Genomic DNA, 22,432 nt, shown 5'->3' with positions numbered 1-22,432 from the left:
ATAGAGAGAGTATGCGTTACTGTGGGTAAGGAAATTCAACAATACTCATGGCTCAGAGCGATTTGACGACCTTTTGCTGAAGGGTCAAAATGAATAAAATGACCACTACCCACCTGCATGGAGGAGTGGCATGGTCCAGTCAACGTGCAATGTTTCGGGTGTGATGCTTGCGGTTCCGAAACCGTCCTGTGGCAGTCATTTTTCAAAGCTGGGCCCGGTTATTTTAACATCTGGTTAACTCCTTACCAACCATTAAATATTTAACCACACATCAGTTAACCAGCCGTTACATTATACATGCAGGATCGATAGATAACCACTAGGTTACCTAACCACTCGGTTATAGCTTAACATATTGATTGAAGCATCAGTTAGGTAAATATTATTAAAGAATTCCTAATGTTGGTACTTCCGTCACTGTGTCGTATCGAAAAATGCCGAAACAGCGTCAATGACTTAGGAAACTCCAAGGGAAATGACAATGAAAAGAAATAGGAATTTCTCTGTGGATGAAGAAAATATAATTCAGTCATTGGTCGAGAGAGATTCACACGTACTTCATGAAAAGCAGCGAAGTTACCGATAAGTAACATGAAGGGCGAAGCGCTTCGATCTGTTGATGAAGTGAGGGAGAAATGGTGCAACATGACAAGAAAGGCCAAGAAAACCTGAACGGACTACATGCTGCAACGTTTACAGAGGAAGACCGGAGGGAGGCCCCAATCCTCCAAACCGAATTGGGCTACATCCGAATTATTGAGATAATGTACGATTCAGGGTTGGTTTGGCTGGTTTGTAGTTTTACGCCGCACTCAGCAATATTCCACCCATATGACGGCGGTCTGTAAATAATCGAGTCTGAACCAGACAATCCAGTTATTGATATCATGCGCATCGATCAACGTAATTGAGATCGGTATCATGCTTCAACCAAATCAGCGAGCCTGACCACCCGATCCCGTTAGGCGCCTCTAACGACAAGCATAATTGCCTTTTACGGCAAGCATGGGTTTCTGAAGACTTATAATTCGAGCCCGGATCGCAAGATTCATGGAGTTTCAGTGGCATATCAGGGGGATTCGAATCGGAAATTCTTCCAAGTAAGTGCTTTGAGAGTAAAATATTATTGAAAGTTGTAATCTTTGCTAAAATATATGTGTTTTTAAGGAATCGTACCTCGTCTAATCCTCTCTTTCATACGTTCGAAAAGTCATCTGTGTATGTTGACATGGAATACCCCTTTTTCATATTTAGACATGACAAAAATGTGTTTGTCTACCATGTCTACAATATCTGAGCAATACAGCCTTGTATGACCTTATAGTATTCACGAGACATTAGTATTATTATCATACCATAGCATCCCATGATGCTGAAAACCGTACATTTTGTGATGCGCCATTATTACACAGCATCTGACGCAATGTTGAGTGAGTGAGTATGGCTTTAAGCCGCTTTAAGCAATATTCCAGCTGGGGGACTTCATGACATACCTCACTCTTTGTTCTCTATCACAAAATTCGAAGATTATTCATGAGCATGCTTCCGCTCACCCCCCCATCCCCACAGCACCCAGGTCAAGGTCGGTAAGGCAGACAAGTACAGGGGTTCAACTTGCTCTTTCTTGAAGAGCCCCAATAAAGGAAACATCAAAACAATGAAAGATGAGAATATACCATTTCATTCTCAACCTGAATAACGGAATTCATGAAGCATTTAAAAAAATAGCAACATGTATGAGAACATTTCTAACAATCCACAAATGCATGTGAACTATGAGATTAAATATCAAGTTCAAGCGAGTTCATTTAGATTTGTTTTGAATCTGAGTGAGTGAGTGAGTGAGTGAGTTTGGTTTTACGCCACTTTTATCATCTTCGCGCAATATCCCGACGGGCGTCACCAGAAATGGGCTTCACACATTGTTACCATGTCAGGATTCGAACCCGGGTCTTCAGCGTGACGAGCGAACGCTTTAACCACTAGGCTACCCGAACGCGCCTTCGAATCTGAAGTGCACTGTGTGAATTATTGAAAGTAGAACTGCTGACAAAATCCCTATGCCGACATTCCAATTGGTGGATACTTCGACTTTTGACAGCATATTTGGTTCGGGATTTGCAACAGCTATGGTTTAAAAGTTGCTAGATTCTGTCATTAGCATAGGGTAACCTGATGAAAAGCTTGTGGAACGCGCAGTTTTCTCCTGAAGTGTGTGGCTTAATTTCCTTTTCTGTTCTACCGATGTCATACTACAGTAACTTTAATGAGAACATCTTCATCGTTTTGTTGAATGCGTTTTCACCACGAGGTTCTTTACCATACCATGAACCCTCAACTGGCAACTTTCTCAGTGGGTACTGCGAAACAAGCATAATAAAACGTGATTGTTTTGTTGGGTTACACACTAGGTTCTTTTACGTACATATTTCTGTACACGTAACAATAGAACAATGTTTCATTGTGAAATAAACCACGCTTCGTTCTTGATTGTTCTTTGCGATTTATGGCGTAGGCATCTTGTATTCCCTGATAGAAACAACACATAAACATAAAAGAAACAGCAGCGCACACTGAGGCAGCACCACAACCTTATGATGGACCTGAAACCAGGCAATTCATGTATATAAAACTACTGTGTTACTTGCATGGACCCCTGCAGGACTTACACCATTACTTCCTTTAGTCATTGGTGATTATGGACACTCAGCCAGAGATTAAACCTAATAAATATTCTTCGAATAAAATACTGGTATACATAACATTAATTGAAAAACGCAGGCTCACATACCCACGCAGGGACACAATAATTTTACACTACTTCAACCCCCATCAACTAACAATCTTAGTTAATTGTCAAATACTAGCAGTTTTTAAAAATACATAACGTTCCACATACAAATTTGTACACATACTCTATTGGGGATTAAGGCCATCCGGGACTCGAATGCACACTCCGAGAGTGAGGCATCTAATCGCCAGCACATACCCGAGGCTTCCACAAACAGAAATTCCGACAACTGGAAGTCTATTCTAGATCACGTACTTTATGTACCCCTCTGAAGAGTGTAAATTGGCACGGCTCTCTTGGCCGAAAACTACGAGTGAATACACAATGCAATTGAGAAAGAGGTAAATATGCATAATATATTAGATACTCTAATGGGGATTAAGACCATCCGGGATTCGAATCCACACTCCCAGAGTAAGGCACCTAATCGCCAGCACACACCCGAGGCTGCTAGTCTAGATCATGTACGTTATCTTCCCCTGTGAGACGTGTAAATTGGCATGCCTCACTTGGCCGAAAACTATGAATACACAATGCCATTTAGAAAGGGGTACACAAAGTTTGTCATCTAGACAACCAGTTGTCAAACAGCTTGTTGGAGCCCTAGGTGGATGGGTGGGTTAGGTCGCTGGCTTTGTGTGTTGGCGATTAGGTGCCTCACTCTCGGATGGGACTCAACCCAATAAAGTAATAGAATATGTACTTTACTAAGAAAGTGTTATCCCAAATATAATATTTGTTACATTATACCACTTACTAAATGGCATTGTGGAGCAAATGCATCACTCATCAAATCTGTGACATCACTAATCCCGTACAGTGATTACAAACCCGTGATAAGATGTTACATCCGAGATCTCATGTAAAAGAAGTGTTGTTTGTTGTTTAACGCCGCACTCACCAATATTCCAGCTATATGACGACGATCTGTAAATAATCGAGTCTGGACCAGACAATCCAGTGATTGACGTCATGAGTATCGATCCACGCAATTGGGATACGATGACATGCATCAACCAAGTCAGCGAGCCTGACCACCTGATCCCGTTAGTCGCCTCTCACGACACGCATAGTCGCCTTTAACAACAAGCATGGGCTGCTGGAGACCCAACTACCCCGGATCCACACGGTCTCCCGTCCATTGAGCACACACATTCATAAATTTTCCTACAAAATTGATAAAGCATCAGACTTTAAGAAATGTCGAGAATGGATTAATTGCATTTCGACTATAGGAGGATATAATATTATAGATTAGAAATTTCATTCAGCAATATTATCTAAAACACATTACAGACTCTTTGTACTGTTTCTAGCAAAGTTAAAAAAACAACAATGCTATGTTTGCTGTCTGGAACATCACATTTGCATTCATTGAGAGCATTTACGCAAAACCTTCAATTCTTGTGTCCGAATCTATGAATAAAATTGCAAAAAAGGGACAGAACTCTGATATCACAAGACGTGCCTTCGTAGTTACACACTGCCTGTACGGTGATAGTGTGGTATCCTTTCCGATTAACGTCAGCTGGTCCGTCTGTGGGCGATGCCTGGCTACGTATACGCGTTTCATCAATGCAGCCAAGGACACTCGGACAACCACCAAAATCCATCTTGAACCTGACGTATGTAGCATTTTTGTGTTGACCATTATATGAATTTCAGGAACCATGTAAGGGGCGCTTGCCCAAACGATGAACGCCATTTCGTTTTAAAGGTAACCAAGATGTTAAGTGTCAAACGGAGGTCGGGAGGAGTGTTTGCCTCAATGGGCATTTAACCAACGTATATAGATTTGGGAAACAACTATACCATTTGGTTAAACGTAAGCAGAGTTTACGGCTGATTCAGAGTTAACGGGTCCTGAACAACCGGTCCCACACTTTTACGAATTGCGTGGATCGATGCTCATGATGTCAATCACTGGATTGTCTGGTCCAGAGTCGATTATTTACGGACCGCCGTCATATAGCTGGACTATTGCTGAGTGCGGCGTTAAACAACAAACATCAGCATCATTATGCTGCAGTCCGATCATAACATTGATATTTCATAATCACCTACGTTTCGGAAAGTGTATTTGTTTATGACGAACTCATGGTCATGGTCGTTATGTTTATCTGAAACCACATCACCAACCGGCAATGTCAATTGGATTTGTAAGCATTAGAGATGTTGACCGCGGTCTTTAATAGTGTGGTTGCCGTTCGACCGCCTCTGTGGTCAAGTGGTAAAGCGTCCGCCCAGAGAGTGGGGTTCGATCCCCGGCCGCGTGATACAAAAAGACGATGAGGATGGTACTTGTCTGGCACCCACCTTTAAGGGGCATGCGGCACGGTATCTCAGTGACCTAGCACTATAAATCGGCATCAGTCCGGACTAGTACAAGCAGCCACACGCACGTGCATTCACGTCGCTAGATAAGTGCAATAATCTTGGACGCGACGTTAAAACCCATTTCACCACATCTTAACGCGGTTGCCGTTGGTAAGGCATCCGTTTCGCACACACATTTCACAAGGATCGCGAGTATGGGACTCGATAAAATCGTTTGTTTCATAACATTTAAGGTTAGATCTATTTTTTACAAACAAGGTTTAGACCCAACAAATATAGCACAAGGGATCAGTTGCTCACCTGGAGGTATAGTCAGTGTCATCATTTATATTAAGATATGTTCTGCATAAATACTGAGGATTAAAACTTACACACAAATGTATCAATTTGAACACAAGATGTACACCATTGCCGTACCTTGGCATGTGAAACATTGATCAATAGTGTAATTGCATCGGGCATCATTATTGTTTTGACTGATGCGTCAGATTTTGAAACGTTGTCCTAATTTCTACCATAAAACATTTGGAAAGCAAGACTAAGGTTTTGAATGTTATAACTCTACAAAAAGGACCATTGAGCTAGAATCTTTAAATTCTTCTTAAGAAAGGCATGCTCCTTCGTACCTCAAAAGATGTGAACACATTTTTTGCAGGAGAGATCAACCCGAAATTACATTCCGTGCACCGTTGACAGTTGGGGTATGGACAGACAACGGATTGTTGATGTTTTTTAGCGCCACACGCAATACAATTCCAGCTGTATGACGGTGGTCTGTTAAAAACCTGGACCAGACAATCCAGTAAGCATCAAGAGCATCAAGATACGCAACTGGGATAAAATGACATGCATCAACCAAGTCAGCGAGTCTGACCCCGTTAGTCTCTTATGACAAATGGGTTGCTGGGGATTTATATTCTTACCCGGATCTTTATGGGTAGGACACATTCAGGTATTTCAGCCCAATATGCAATAGCGCTCCGTCCGTACACTATATCAAATTGTACTGTGCTACTAGACACTATTTCTATTGAACGCCTCTTGTCGATGAATAGTGAATACACTTAATTTGTTGGAGTGATATAATAAATGGCAGATGTATTGAATGAAATCAGTGGTCCATTGCCAGGGCATCTATTGTATTCCCATCTATTCACTTTTGTACATGAACCAACTGCAAGGACGCCTGTTGTGTCACAGACTTGGAGTCAGGAGGTGTAAAGTTATTACATTTTGGATTGTGTAAACTGTCGACGTTAAATATATGAACACGCTGGTGTATTGTTAATTCTTGTTCGCTTTATAAGCGGCTTATTGCAGAGAATGCCACACACGTCTAGGAACACACTGAATACTTCCCTTTGAATATATCAGTGCATGAGCACAGAGTGTGTTTGAACATAAATGGTATACAGTGTGCCATACCCTTTTAAGCCAGCTTAGTATAGTGTCTGATATGTCCCGCGCTCAATAGGTACGAACATTGGGCGAGACACGTAATAGTGTATTTGAGTCATGACGAAATCAAGGTAGGTAAAGTTATGTTATATTTTGCGGACCAACGTGTTTAATACATTTATAAAAGTCGAAGCAAGAAAGGGACCTATCGTATCATTCAACGATGGCATACGTTTTTGTGAAATCGTGTTATATAATGGAGCAATACCAGATGTAGCTGGCATGAGAATGAAGGTGAGATGTTACGTTCTTCACGCCTGTAATGTACGCTTTTGAAGAGGTCTTATATTTACACCAGTAAGAACTCCATGACCAAACACAAAAAGAGTGTCACATACTGAACCTTCACATTAATGTTTGGGGACCGAAAACGTGTAGCATGTACAAAATTGAAAGACCATTTAGTCTCATCATTCAAGAAGACAGTATCTGTAAATATCCCTGGATGACAGATACTGTATCGTGGATACCCTTGCAGGCCTTTCCTCCAATCCCCATGTATGACATCACAAGGCAATGATCTCCAGAGATACAATGGTAGCGTGTGTGCTGCAAGAGTTACAACAGAAATAACGGTTTGATGTTCTTCATTTGGAGGTAAATATGCATAATATATTAGATACTCTAATGGGGATAAAGACCATCCGGGATTCGAATCCACACTCCCAGAGTAAGGCACCTAATCGCCAGCACACTACCGAGGCTTCCACAAACTGAAATTCCGACAACTGGAAGTCTAGATCACATACTTTATGAACCCCTCTAAGGAGTGTAAATTGGCACGCCTCACTTGGCCGAAAACTATGAATACACAATGCCATTTAGAAAGGGGGACACAAAGTCTGTCATCTAGACAACCAGTTGTCGAACAGTTTGCTGGATCCTGAGTGGGTTAGGTCGCTGACTTTGTGTGCTGGCGATTAGGTGCCTCACTCTGGGATGGGACTCAACCCAAGAAAGTAATAGAATCTGTACTTTACTAAGAAAGTTTTATCCAAAATGTTACATTTTTTCCACTTACTAAATGGCATTGTGGAGCAAAAGCAGCACTCAACAAATCTGTGATATCACTTATCCCGTACAGTGAGTACAAACCCGTGATAAGATGTTACATCCGATATCTCATGTAAAAGAGGTGTTGTTGTTGTTTGTTGTTTAACGCCGCACTCAGCAATATTCTAGGTATATGACGGTGGTCTGTAACTAATCGAGTCTGGACCAGACAATCCAAAGATTGACATTATGAGCATCGATCCACGCAATTGGGATCGATGACATGCATCAACCAAGTCAGCGAGCCTGACCATCCGATCCCGTAGTCGCCTCTTACGGCAAGCAGGGGTTATTAAAGACCTATTCCAACCCGGATCTTCACGGGTCTGTAACAAAAGTGAGACACCCAAGTAGATATTGATAAATTACACGAAATCAAACCAAATATCGGTTACCCCTACCTGGGTTGTCAATCAGACTTGAAGAGGTCATATTATACCGATGTCGTGTACACATGAACTTTTATTAAAAGTTGAGGATCTTCCATTCTGTTTCCCTTATGATGACATAATCAAGGGCAAGCATGTTCTTCTTGACTGTGTTAATTTTTCCATCATGAGGAATAAATATTTTGAATTTTCACCCATAAGGGATCCTTTTAATCAGATATGAGCACCTTTAATGATTGTTTTTTTCGAAAAAAAAAAATTGAATAATTGATAAAATTGAATGTGGAGTGTTATGTATTTTTTATAAACTGCTAGTATTTGACAATTAACTAAGATTGTTAGTTGATAGGGGTTGAAGTAGTGTAAAATTATTGTGTCCCTACATGGGTGTGTAAGCCTGCGTTATTCAATTATTGTTATGTATACCAGTGTTTTATTCGAAGAATATTTATTAGGTTTAATCTCTGGCTGAGTGTCCATAATCACCAATGACTTAAGGGTGTAATGGTGTAAGTCCTGCAGGGGTCCATGCAGGTAGCACAGTAGTTTTATGTACTTGAATTGCCTGGCTGCACGTCCATCATTAAGTCGTGGTGCTGCCTCAGTGTCCGCTGCTGTTTGTTTTATGTTTATGTGCTGTTTTTTATCAGGGAATACAAGATACCGACGCACTAAATCGCAAAGAACAATCAAGAACGAAGCGTGGTTTATTTCACAATGAAAAATTGTTCTATTGTTACGTGTACAGAAATCGGTACGTGAAAGAACCTAGTGTGTAACCCAACAAAACAATCAAATTTTCTTATTGATACGTCCAAATTAAATTCAGAATGTTCTGCATATTTTGCAGTATCCACTGAGAAGGGTGCCAGTTGAAGGTTCATGGTATGGTAAAGAACCTCGTGGTGAAAACGCTCTCAACAAAATGATGAAGATGTTAATCAGGTTACCCTATGCAAGCGACAGAATCTAGCAACTTTTAAACTATAGCTGTTGTAAATACCGAACCAAATATGCAGTCAAAAAGGGATTTGAGAGGGATTTTGGCAGCAGTGCAACTTTCAATAATTCGCACAGTGCACTTCAGATTCAAAACAAATCTGAATGAACTCGCTTGAACTTGAAACTTATATTTTATGATATTTTATAAACATATTTAATGTGGCTGTAAATGTGATACCTCACATCGTAACCGTTGTTTATCGTACAATAAAACACTGCATGGAGAAAAAACACACCCTATATGTACGCCCCGAGTTTATTCTCCAAGCACTGTTTTATTGTACGATAAACAACTCCCACTTGTCGTTTATTTCTTAAATGTGACTTTAGAAGACTCACATGCACATGCACTCATGTTTTATTAATTTTTACCAACACACCCGAAACATAGCACGTTGCCTGGACTATGCAATTCCTCCGTGCACGTAGCTAGAGTTCATTTTTTATTTTGACCTTTCAGCAAAAGGTCGTCAAATCGCTCTGAGCCATGCGTATTGTTGAATTTCCTTACCCACAGTAACGCATACTCTCTCGTCAAGGTTCATTCTAGAAGTTGTGATCAGAAAGGGAATGCGTCGTTTTGTGATATTGTGATATGGGATATTGACATGCCTGATAGAAGTCAGCCAGATCTAGCCAATATGTTCCTTGCCTCTTTGGAACAGGATTCTGCAGACATAAAATGTAAATGATCGGCCCCGCACAGGACTATATGTGTCCAGTGTCTATAGGCGTCCTAACAAACGTCTTGTGAACGTCAACGTAAGACAACACGATAGATTTTAGGTTGGATCTGAAATGATATGGGTTGATATCACACTCACTGCCAGAATGCCACTGCATATTCTACAGTTCTATCCAGACAACATACTGTCGCCAATAGGTGTGCCGTCTGCGCGCAATGCTGGTTCACGGCTTTCAAGACGATAACGCCCGTGTCGACCGTGCACGTATCGTAACTGACGACCTCCAGCAGCATACCGTCACCAAAATGCAATGGCCAGTCATGAGTCCTGACCTTCGCACACAGAGCACGCCTGGGACAGGTCTAAGCAGACACAACAGTTTCAAACACAAGCATCACTGCAACAGTTCAAGTGATAACACCAGGTGTCCGCTAAATGGGCGGCTGTGACGTGGCCTTACGGTTACATACATCGTTAGTAAATGCCAGAGGTCAAGATTATACCGGTTTTACCATACCTTTATCACACTTGTGTAACCTCGTGTTGTTCATTTGAGCATAAAGACTTTCTGCTGTCCTGATATTCTGACCCCATAGTGATTCTTGTGAGTAACGGGGCGGTTGGGTAGCCTAATGGTTAAAGCGTTCGCTCGTCACGCCGAAGACCCGGGTTCGATTCCCGACATGGGTGCAATGTTTGAAGGCCATTTCTGGTGTCCCCGGCCGTGGCATTGCTGGAATATTTCTAAAAGCAGCGTAAAACCATACTCACTCACTCTTGTGAGTAACCTGTGTCCAATCGCGTCCAAGATTATTGCACTTATATAGCACCGTGCATGCACGTGTGTGTGTGGCTGCTTGAACTAGTCCTAACTAATGCTGTTCTTATAGTGCCAGCCCACTGAGATACTATGCCTCAGTTTAACATGAATACCCCACACAGACACAATATATTCACTGCGAGCAGACCAGTCCTTTGTCTTATCCCCTTAATGTCAAGCGCCAGACAGGGTAATAACAAGCACCATATTTTAATGTCTTTCGGTATGACACAGCCGGGGATCCAACCCCGGACGTTGCGCTCTTCGGGCGGACTCTCTACCACTAGACCACAGAGGCAGCCTAAAGTGACAACTAAACTAAATTGGCTGGAGAGATACGAGTTGGGTCCGGGTAACACTTGACAACTTCATCCTTGAAACTTTGAAAGCTGAAAAGCTCTGAACCACTTCCTACTTCTAAGTTCCGAAATCTGTTTAGAAAAGATTAAAAGTTCGAAAGCTCTACATCCCGTCCCACTTTCGAAATAATCTTTGAGGAGCTCGAATTTTCATATTTTCTGCCAATTTGGAACTTTATTTTCCATAGCTTAGAATGTAAACATTACGGATGCGTTTTGTCAATGTTGTTTTGAAAATCAATGTGCAAATATGTGATAACTATGTTCTAACTCACATGAACAGTTTAAATATAAGCAGTGTAGAGCTTTCAAAAATAAAGTTTGAACGATCAATTGTAGTGCTACCCGGACCAAGTATGACACAGATATACATCATGTTTCGAATCTAATTCAAGTCTTACCAACTAACTTTGTTTGGATATACATGGACATATATCATCCATCACAATCTTAGGGACCAGGCCCCGGGATCATGAAAGTGGTCTTAGCTCAAATTTTGCCAAGCACGAATTTTGTCTTAAGTTTTTAAGATTTTGCTCAGCTAAGTTCGGTCTAAGACTTGAAACGGTCTTAGCAAAATCTTAGCTAAGTCTAAGTCTAAGACCGTCGCCATAGGGACGCGCGCACGTTAAACCGTACTATGGTAATCATTTGAACTCTTCAGTGAATGGAGATGCGAAATCCGTGTTGTTTGTAAACACAGCTGTCGCGTGTCGCGTGTCGCGTGTGACAGCTGTCAACCATGGATGACAAGAAACGAAAGGTGAATTGGTCTAACGAAGAAGAGGTCCTGTTGGTGGAGGAGGTTTCGAAAAGGGGGGGGGGGGCATTCTGTTTGGAAAGCTAGACGGATGTCAGCGGACCGGACAGCGAAAAATCAAGCTTTGGGAAGAGATTTCGAGCATACTAAACTCGTGAGTAAAACACTGACTTACTGCAAATTTACAGATCGAAAGTTATCTTTGCTTGCAAAATTTGTATCAACATCCTACCCATGTAAAGACATATACTGTTCTTATGGTCGTCGAAACGATATTTGCGGTTATCTATTATGCAAAGCTACGTCGTTTTACAGCTGATTTACAGCTGGTGTATACGGGTGTACAGCAGTGGAACTACCTTATGTCCTTGCTTTTTCTCTCTCTCGCAAAAACCAGGAGGCAATATCATTACATTGTTACAGACCATATTTACAGATAAGGCAAGGCCATCATAATTTGAAAAAATAACGCAAACACGTGTTGCAATCAAATTTCATGTTTATTTTTGTGTCATTGACATCAAACAATGGCCAGCACCATTCCCCCTCTTATTCTTAAATTAATACTTATCATAATAAGGGATGATGGTTTGACAGGTAAATTGACTACCGGGGGATACTTGGTTCTTCTGAATGCTGTTGAATACACCCTCCTACAAGTTAATAACCTTGAGCATGTTAAGATCACAATAAGATTTATAAAGTAATAATCAATGGAAAGTTTTATGAAATGAAATGTAATATTTATCTTGAACAATGACTTCAGTATCCTCCATTGTTATGATTATTTTTTTCATTTTTACAGAAGAGGCACTTCCGGAAATCGGTCGATTGTAGAAGTGAAAAAGAAGTATCAAAATATTAAGCAGAAAGGTAATTAAATAATCAATTTTACACACAACTACATCCCATATACTAAATGTATATGTAAGTCCAACCTACTGACCATCCAAACAGAGCATACAGATTATGAAAAACTCATTTGTGACAAAATAATCAGTATCTGACTTTTTTTAAACAATTATATTAGGATTTATGGCTGTAATACTTCACCAATAACCATTAATATTGGATAATGTTCTCTTCATTGATTTTGATACAGAACCATCTGTCATTAGGAAATTGTCTGATTTCATCAGCTTTTTAGAATAAATTATTCTTTATACAAGTCAACAAGATATCCTTAAGACATTTGGAACACAGTTTATTCCTAGAATCTGAAACTGTTTATTGTGGTGGAAATATTTTTTTAAATATTATTAGCAAAGGCAAAGAGGAGTGCTTCAGTGCAACCCCAAACAAATGGTGGTCCTCGTCCAGCCTCACCTACCCTGCCAGAGCAGTTGGTGCTGGACAGTATGGAGGGAAGACCAAGTCTATGTGGTATTGAAGGGGCATATATACTGAAGGTAAAACTGAACTTACATGTCCATAAGATGTTTTGTCTCTCGATGCAATTAATTGAAAACAAATTGATGGCTAAAACCAAATGCCATGCTTATATGGAGGTCACATATCATCTTGTAAGAAGATGAATCATGACATGACATTGACACAATAAACCATGTCACATAGTTATGCTAGAGGTATGATATGTGTGAACAACACAATGGGATAGTTTAACTTTTTTATAAGAAAGCTGAGAATCTCATCACCCTTTATTACCAATTTCATATTTTTTTTACCTAATTCAAAAATGAAGTAAGACGAGTTCTATGGATGAACAACTTCTTTATTACAATTAGTGCGACGTTTCGGTGTAGATCCTCACACCTTTATCAAGCAAGTGATGGATAGTGCTAAACAACATAGGTATATATACTTATTGACATCAAAGTTTATACAGTAAATTGATTTGATGATACTGTCTATAGATAGATGGGTGTCTAGGTCCGGGTATACTGCTTCTATTCTTCTTCTGAGGATGGATAGGGCTTCGTCTCTGGGTACATTTGTGACGAGATCTTCCACATCATAGCTGACGAGTGTGCCTGGCTCGGTGATGGTGCTTATCTTGCTATAGAAGCAGTATACCCGGACCTAGACACCCATCTATCTATAGACAGTATCATCAAACGTATAACCTCTTGCATTACTTCCACCTACTTCACCTGGCAAGAAAAGATCTACCAACAGACACATGGCCTTCCAATGGGATCCCCGCTGTCTCCTATCATCACAGAAATCAACATGACGGACATAGAAGAAACCACCCTCCATACTTCACCTATCACCCCCCACCCCCCACAGACTGCTCAAACACCACGCCAACATTGATACAGTATTCCAGAGAGGCAGGACAATCCAGAACATCCTCAGTGCCAATGGCAAGCCCTCTACATTAAAGAAAGAAGACCAAGCTGGTGCCGTATATCACATACAATGTGACTGTGGCGACTCCTATGTAGGAGAAACATCCAGGCCCCTACCCATTAGAATAAAAGAACACAAGACCTCAGTACAAAAAAAGGACTCAAAATCAGCCATCGCCGACCACACCCAAACCAACCCCGACCACAACATCCAGTGGAACAACATCAAGATCCTGGCCAACAATCAATCAGACTACAAAATCAGGAAACTCCTAGAAGCCATCTACATCAAAAGGATCCAGCCAGCAATGAACAGAGACCAAGGCTATTACATCCCGCCTGCTTACCATCACCTAATTGCTAAACCCCTATGTCCATCCAATTAATCCACTGGCTTCCATTATCTCTATCAGTCTGCTTGTTGACTCTGTGTTCATTAGTCATCCACTGGCTTCCAATCAGCTCTCTGTGTCCACCAATCAATTTACTGTATAAACTTTGATGTCAATAAATATATATACATACGTTGTTTAGCACTATTCACACAGCCTCCCAATGCACATTTAAAAAAACTAAATGTAAAAAAATGCGCACAAACAGACTGCACAGGCACATGCACATCCTGGTGCATCTTCACTTTCAAACCAATGCCCACACAGACACACCCTCACCCAGCAGGCCAACAAACACATTAACATAGAAACGGCCAAAATCCAAACACGAAAATTTGCATCACCCGCATCAAAACCACTTCTCCCTACACCGCACCCAAACACCATCCCTCAAACAAACACCACACCCATAACCGCAAGCTCTGTCTGGGACGACGACATAGAAACCGCACCCACCTCACACACACATGCAGCCATACAACCACCCACCAACTCTCCCATACCTCACATAGCCACAACATCAACACCCGCATGCAAACAAACCACAAAACGACCACCACAACACAACCCTCACCCAAACACTCTACAGCCCACAAGGCAACAACATTCAGCCACAAGCAAGCACAACAAAAAAAACACAAACACTAAATCCACAGCTACGCCCAACCCGCAAGCCCAAACACAACCCTCCACACCGCAAGCCACCCCTATGGAAACCCAAACAGCTAAATCTAACTTAACTGATGAAGAAGAGTACTCAACAACAGAAGAAACAATCAAAGCTACTCCAACTAAAACAAATGAAACTACCTTCAAAAACCTAAATAGTCTCACTTTACTCCTAGCTTACATGCATAGTCAAAACTCACCAAACGCAAGCATGAAATCCTTCCACAAAGTAGCATTCAATCTATACTTAACCAATCTCCCCTTCTTCCTCTTTAGCCTCCACCTAAAAGAACTCACCAAGTAAAATAAAACTAAAACCAAAATTACCAAACACCCGACCCCAACAATGGAAGGACTAAATATATTTCAGTGGAACGCCAACGGACTCACCTCCCACGGCCATGAACTAAAAGCTAAATTTAAACGAGATAAAGGCCCACATATTGCTTGTATTCAGGAAACTAAATTCTCCAAAAAATCCAAATTCACACTACCGAACTATAACTCAGTTAGAACAGACAGAGCTAAACCAAAAACAGGTAGAGCCGCAGGAGGACTGATTATATACGTCAGGGAATATATAAACTACGAAGAAATAAATATGGACACGCCAAACCTAGAATCTAACGGCATTCAAATCACATTAAATAACAAAAAGATAAACATCATTAATATATACCACTGGGTAGAACAAAAAGTCCAACCTGAGGATCTAAATAAGCTACTCCAAATAAGCAACAAATCCACTATATTCCTAGGAGACTTTAACGCTCACCATCCTACATGGAGCATAAATGATGAAATAGATAATCATGGCAAATTAATCTCCGAATGGATAGAAACAAACGACCTAGTACTCCTAAATAACAACCAACCCACGAGGTACGATAAGATTAACAAAAAAATGTCGGCTATCGACCTAACTATATGCACCGCAGATCTAGCCCAAAGTACTCAATGGGAAGTACACGATGTCCCACTAGGTAGTGATCACTTCCCCATAAACATAACCATAGGAGATACAAACGTACCAATACAAACAGAAAATCAAGAACCAAAATTCCGTTATAACCAAGCTAACTGGGACTAAGTGATCTGCAATCAGGCTTATTTAAACGAATTAGAAAATAATGATCCAGAAATCTACTGTAAACCTAACAGATTACAAAATAAAAGCAGCCAAAACCTCAATCCCTTTTAAAACAACTAAAACAGGCAAACCTGCAGTACCATGGTGGAACGAGGAAATAGAACAAACTAGACGTAAACGCAAATCGGCCTTCAATAAAGCCAAACGCGACTCTAAACATCTAAAAATAGCTAACGAACTAAACCACCAAGTTCAAAGTCTAGTCAAAATATCTAAAACCAGAAACTGGAAAAAATTCTGTGAAGAAATAAATAACCGTACAGACACAAGAACGGTCTGGCGCAAAATCCACCTAACATTAATAATTCAACAAACCCCGCTGAAAAGGCAAATAACCTCGCCAACCACTCTTCGGCCGTAAGCAGCAACAATAACTTTAGCCAAAAATTTCAAGATAAACTTAAAACAGAAAACAAATACACCAAAGAACCAAATAATGACAACCTAGAAATAAACCACCCTTACACAATGGAGGAGCTACTCTACGTCATCCAAAACAGGAAAAAGGGCACAGCGCCAGGATTGGACCTAACTTCCTACCAAATAATTAAAAAACTCCCCCCTAAACTACTCCAGGCACTACTTAAACCATACAATCTCATCTATCAAAACGGCAAGTACCTACTCCCTGGAAACAGGCCTTAGTCATACCAATCCCTAAACCTAATAAACCAGCTAATCGGGTAATCAGCTAATCAACTCCTATAGACCAACTTCCTTAACTTCAAACTTATGTAAAGTAATGGAATCTATGGCTAAAAACAGATTACAACAGATTACCTAACTCAAAATAACATCATAAACCCAGATCAAAGTGGTTTCACTCCTGGCCGCTCAACCGTAGATAACCTCGCCCGTTTAGAGCAGGACATTAAAACAGGACAACTCAGCAAACAATATACTACAGGCATCTTCTTAGACTTCTCCAAAGCTTTCGACGTGGTATGGCACGACGGGCTAAAACAAAAACTACAAAAAATAGGACTCAAAAGTCAAATAATAAACTACATCCAGGACTTCCTAAACAATCGTAAAATAACCGTGGATATAGACCAAACGCTATCGGACCAATGTCCCCTAGAAAATGGCACTCCCCAGGGCAGTATCCTCAGCCCCACACTCTTCAATAAAATGATAAATGATCTATTCGAGGGCCTATCCCCTAAAATAAACACATCTAAATTCGCGGATGATGGAGCCCTCTGGATCCGCACAAAAAGCATTAAAATGGCCCCAAACCTACTTCAAAAATCTCTAAACAAAATACAGCAATGGGCTGACAAATGGGGCTTCTCCCTTAACTCGGAAAAAACTACAGGAATAGTATTTAAACACAAAAACATGAAACCCGCCTCCTCAAAACTCCAGCTAAACAACAAACCAATCCAATTCCTAAAACAAACTAAATTCTTAGGACTAATTTTCGATGAACATCTCTCCTGGGACGCTCACATAAATAATCTAATAACTAAATGTAGCAAAGATCTAAATACGCTAAGGTGCCTTACTGGCTCAAACTGGGGGGCCTCCAAAGACACCCTCCTCTCACTCTATATATCACTAATTAGATCTAAAATAGACTACGGATGTGCCATATACGACACCCTAAACCAATCTCTAAGCAAAAAACTAGACTCAATCCAATATCAGGCTCTAAAACTAATAACACGCACTCAACATGGCACCTCCTACACTTCACTCCAGGTCTTAACAGGAAAATGCCACTAAATCTACGTAGGGAACAATTAACTCTAAATTTCTGGGCCGCGTCTCAATCCAACCCCCAAATTCAAAACCTAATAAACAAACATATCAGCCCCAAAAACCAAGCCCTAGCTCGAAAACACCCTCTACTCACTCCAATATCCCAAAGAATAACCAATTACTTAAATGAACACCAAATAAACAAAACTGTAAAAATTCAAATAAATTCTTCCGAAAACTTAAAACACCCAAAATAGACATAACACTAGCTAGCACAATAAATAAACAAACCGACCCAAACATAGCAAAAACCACCACACTAGCATACATACATGAAAATTGGATCCTCAAATCCGATCTCCAAACACACAGGTTTCGGAGTCCACATCACACAACCGACTAAAGCCACACAATCCTACCGACTCCCAAACAATCAATCAATATTCACGGCCGAACTAATGGGCATGGCCTCAGCCCTTCATAATCAACAATCTAAAAAACAAAACAAAAATCCTAATACTTACCGACTCGCTCAGTGGACTACAAGCCCTCCAAAATAAAAACACCAAAAACCGCCCTGAACTAATAAATCAAATACTAAAAAGCTCAAACGATTTAACTAAGGCAGGCAAACAAATAGTATTCATTTGGATCCCCGCCCACGTAGGAATATACGGCAATGAAAACGCTGATAAAGCAGCTAAACTATCCCTTAAAATCTCAGAAATAAGCTTAAACCTACCCATCTCCAAATCAGAAATTAAAAGTGTCAACAAACAAAAAATCACCAAAAATGGCATAATCTATATCAAAACTCAAATCGCCAAAGCAAAAAGGTTCTAAAAAAAACCCCTAACCAAACCAAAAATGCTACATCCGTCCAAAAAATCGACAGAGTAATTACTAAACTCCAAAAAGGACATACCAACCTAAATAACAACCTCAAAATAATAAGAAAACACGCAACAGGAACCTGCCAACATTGCAAACAACAAGAAACCCCAGAACACGCACTCATACACTGCACCCACTACCTAACACACCGAACTACACTACAAACCACCCTAAATCTAAATAAGGCTCTTACTCTAGAAGCAATCCTAAACCCACAAAATAAAATAGAAAAATTCAAAGCCTTAGGCGCATACTTAATCAAAACAGGACTAATAAATCGCATTTAAAACCCCAATAAACTACCAAAACCAAACCACATAATCAAACTAACTAACTTCCATACTCAGGTCCCTTAGTTCGCCCCCCAAACCCTCTTGGCATTTTTTCCAAATCTCAAAATATACCACTAAAACACCCCTACTGGATTGCCAAACAACTTTTTCCCCTTTTTCGGAAAGACATTAAATGGCTTGGCCGGGCCCGTGTGCGAAATACGCTGCAGTCGGAAAGCGCACGTAAAATCTCCAATATAAGTAAGTAAGCACTATTCATCACTTGCTTGATAAAGGTGTTAGGATCTACACCGAAACGTCGCACTAATTGTAATACAGAAGTTGTTCATCCATAGAACTCGTCTTACTTCATCACACCAACTTCTGAATGCCACTGAAAGAAGTAATTCAAAGATACTCTCTGTTAATCTCTGTGACATGAAATTGTTGATACTGTTAATCCTCCATCAACAATAATTATTCTGTACCATGTTCATTATTCACCCTTGATTGATCTATTCGGACATGTCGCCTTTGCAGTAAATGAATAAGTTGTTATCCTTAAATTGTCTCTACTGTGCCCACCTGCTAGACTGATTTAGGTTGTGTGTTTTTTTCTAACTGAAGTAGCTCTGGGCAATGTGGTCTCTTATGCCCAAACCATCATTTCTCCGAAACTGCTGCTGTTGCTGATCTGGACCCTGAACTGACAACTCATCAACATGATTAATTACTATAACCTGTTTCAAAATTCCTATATTATGTAAAGTTGCACAGGAAACAACATATTTACATGCTCTGGTTGGATTGGTTCTCAGTCCCAAAGATAGACAAGGAAATCGCCTCTTTAAAAAACCGAAAGTTTGTTCAATCAGAACACGTGTTCTGCAGAGAGAATAATTGTATCTGTCTCTGTGTCTGATATTGCCAGTGTTGTGGTAGGGAGCTCGAGTCATCAGGTATCGTCTACAGGGTTACCCAGAGTCACCCAGCAGGAATCTATCATGAACAACTGAAATATATATATGTGCAATTTGTTTTCATATGTTTTTAAACTTTAGTTCAGAAAGGACAACTATGATAAGAGCCCAATTTTACCTACAATTTCAAAATATGAAATGAATTTGACAAGAAACTTGGTAATGTAGTCATCATAAATGTTCATGTTCATAGTAATTAGTCTTTGTCTTTTGGGATGTTTTGGACTTGAGTCAACACTGAATGTAGATGCTTATATTCATAGAAATCTTTTTAGTATGGTTGACATTTGAGGGAAACCTTTACTGATTTTCTAAGGATATGGATAAAGAATTCATATTGGGTCACAGAATATCTTGTAAAGTTGGATATATGTATGTAGAGTATATGTATGTAGGTTTACCATGTGGGTAATATCATTGACCACATGTATTAATGTTTGCAAAGTGTCTATTGGAAACATACTTACATTCTAATTTGCAGGGGTATTGTTTACTGTATGTTAAGGATGTCTTAAATTCCAATATTCCCAGATTGATCATAAATCATGATATGTGCCATAGAGACATAACACTATTTTAGATCAACATCAACATCATATCCTGGTTTATGAAATTTATGTAAAATATATTGGTGAACTTTACAGTATTTCAGAAGCAAAATCTGAGGATTTGGAGTGAAAGAAGCTCACATAAAATACAACTGTTTTTTAATACATCAAGGGAGTGCACTCTTGAATGAAATGCATTTATGTTAGATTGATGTGGATTTTGTAAATCCAAAATAGCTCTGTAAAATGTCCAGTATCTGACTCACACTACATCGACCAACATGCAACATGTATTGCCCCATGTAAAAGGTATTGAATTAATTGTTTTGCACTACCTAGAATGACAAGATCTCTTATGATTAACCCTCACTTAACCCTCAAATACTTATCATTTTCCAAATTATCGCAGAGTTTACTCTCCCTGATATATGCGGGCATCATGGCATGATCCAGGCCAGTTGGGGTTGCAAACCATCTATGTAAAAGAAATATACAATCTGTATTATGATAATATTTGATGATATGAATGATTGGTGGGAGAATGGAAAATTATCTTGTTTGTCAGTTTTAAAACATCCTTTAACATTTATTTTGTGTCAGGCAACATATTTTTCAACAGTCTGAAGCGTAAGCAAAAAACATATTTTTCAACGGTCTGAAGCAAAAGCAAATTCTGGGATGTATTGTATTTGTTTAATGAAATCTCAGCCTGTACCTGTATGTACACCCATTATTTTGCGGATTTTGTATCAAATTTACCAAAACATATGTTTTGGGTATTGTCAAATTAGTATTGCAGATGCTAGAAATTACATACACATCCATTTGAAAGCTTTGTATTTATTTGTGTATTAATAAATTATTTGTCATTGTGAACATGCACATTGTTTTTTATTCAGTTAACATAAATGCCATAATCCGACCTGTACTGTAGTATGAATTCAATGTTTATGGACATTTTTCAATTACGAAAAATCATTTTTTAAAACAAACACCATTTGTTATTTCAAGTACCTAAACATTCAGAGAATGAAATCCCTTTCTGTTGACAAAGTCAGCCTCGTTGACCTTTGGCGATTGGCTTTTGACCTGTGTGCCGTCAACACAGCCAGGCACATTTGGAAATCCTAAATAAAGTAATTCATTAAATATTAGCAGTGATCTGAGCATGCTTGTGGAACTGAAGCAGAGCAATGTAGTTTCATCACTTTTAGCACGAATACGGTAAAGTAAGTTATAGGTGGCACCAGTGTCGTGTTCTAATTTTAGATCAAAATGGCTGACTTCGGAAACTCGGCGAAAACACTATGTGTCCTTATCGTGTATGTGTATATTCAGAGTGTTATGTTAATGCTCAAATGTCAATTTTGGGTGTATTACTTACCGGCAATAGCATGGAAGGCACGTTTTACGTCATGTGATCTCTGGCCTGTCGGGAAAGCGATGAAACGAGACGACAGCCTACAGAGTAGCTCTGCCACTCGTCGGACACACCTGCCGGCTGTTGCTTTGCTGATACAGAACGACTGAGCAACTAATAAGTGAAAAGCCCCAGTGGCAACAAACTGAAGGAAAATCAAAACCTGAATAATGGGTGGGAGACTGTGTGAACGCTGAGTGGGGTGTGCCAGTTCATCACCGATTAAGCCAACGATGAAAAAAATGGTAGAACGACGAAATCTGTATCTATCAAAGAGCTCTTCGTCGTTGTACAGATCAAGAGGGTTGAATCGATCTCGAAATGTCCGATGAATTACTGTTTTGTCCTATTTAGCCCTTAGGCGACGCATGAGGCGAACAACCTCCGCCATCTTTCTTCCTATAATTTTTGTCTTAAGTCTACCCAGGGGCAGTCT

General features: G+C 40.0%; 2 pseudogenes; one reads left to right on the top strand and one right to left on the bottom strand.

Moving 5' to 3' along the window:
- The first annotated feature begins 11,632 nt into the window (after positions 1 to 11,632).
- LOC124151255 lies at positions 11,633 to 13,932 on the top strand (annotated as a pseudogene).
- A 5,733-nt stretch (positions 13,933 to 19,665) lies between these two features.
- On the bottom strand, positions 19,666 to 22,387 carry LOC124151257 (annotated as a pseudogene).
- Between the last annotated feature and the right edge of the window lie 45 nt (positions 22,388 to 22,432).

The sequence above is a fragment of the Haliotis rufescens genome, unplaced genomic scaffold (genome assembly GCF_023055435.1).
Source record: "Haliotis rufescens isolate VD_foot unplaced genomic scaffold, xgHalRufe1.0.p SCAF_47, whole genome shotgun sequence".
Lineage (NCBI taxonomy): Eukaryota > Metazoa > Mollusca > Gastropoda > Lepetellida > Haliotidae > Haliotis > Haliotis rufescens.
Note: the sequence above shows the minus strand (reverse complement) of the source record. Positions and strands in the feature narration are given on the sequence as shown.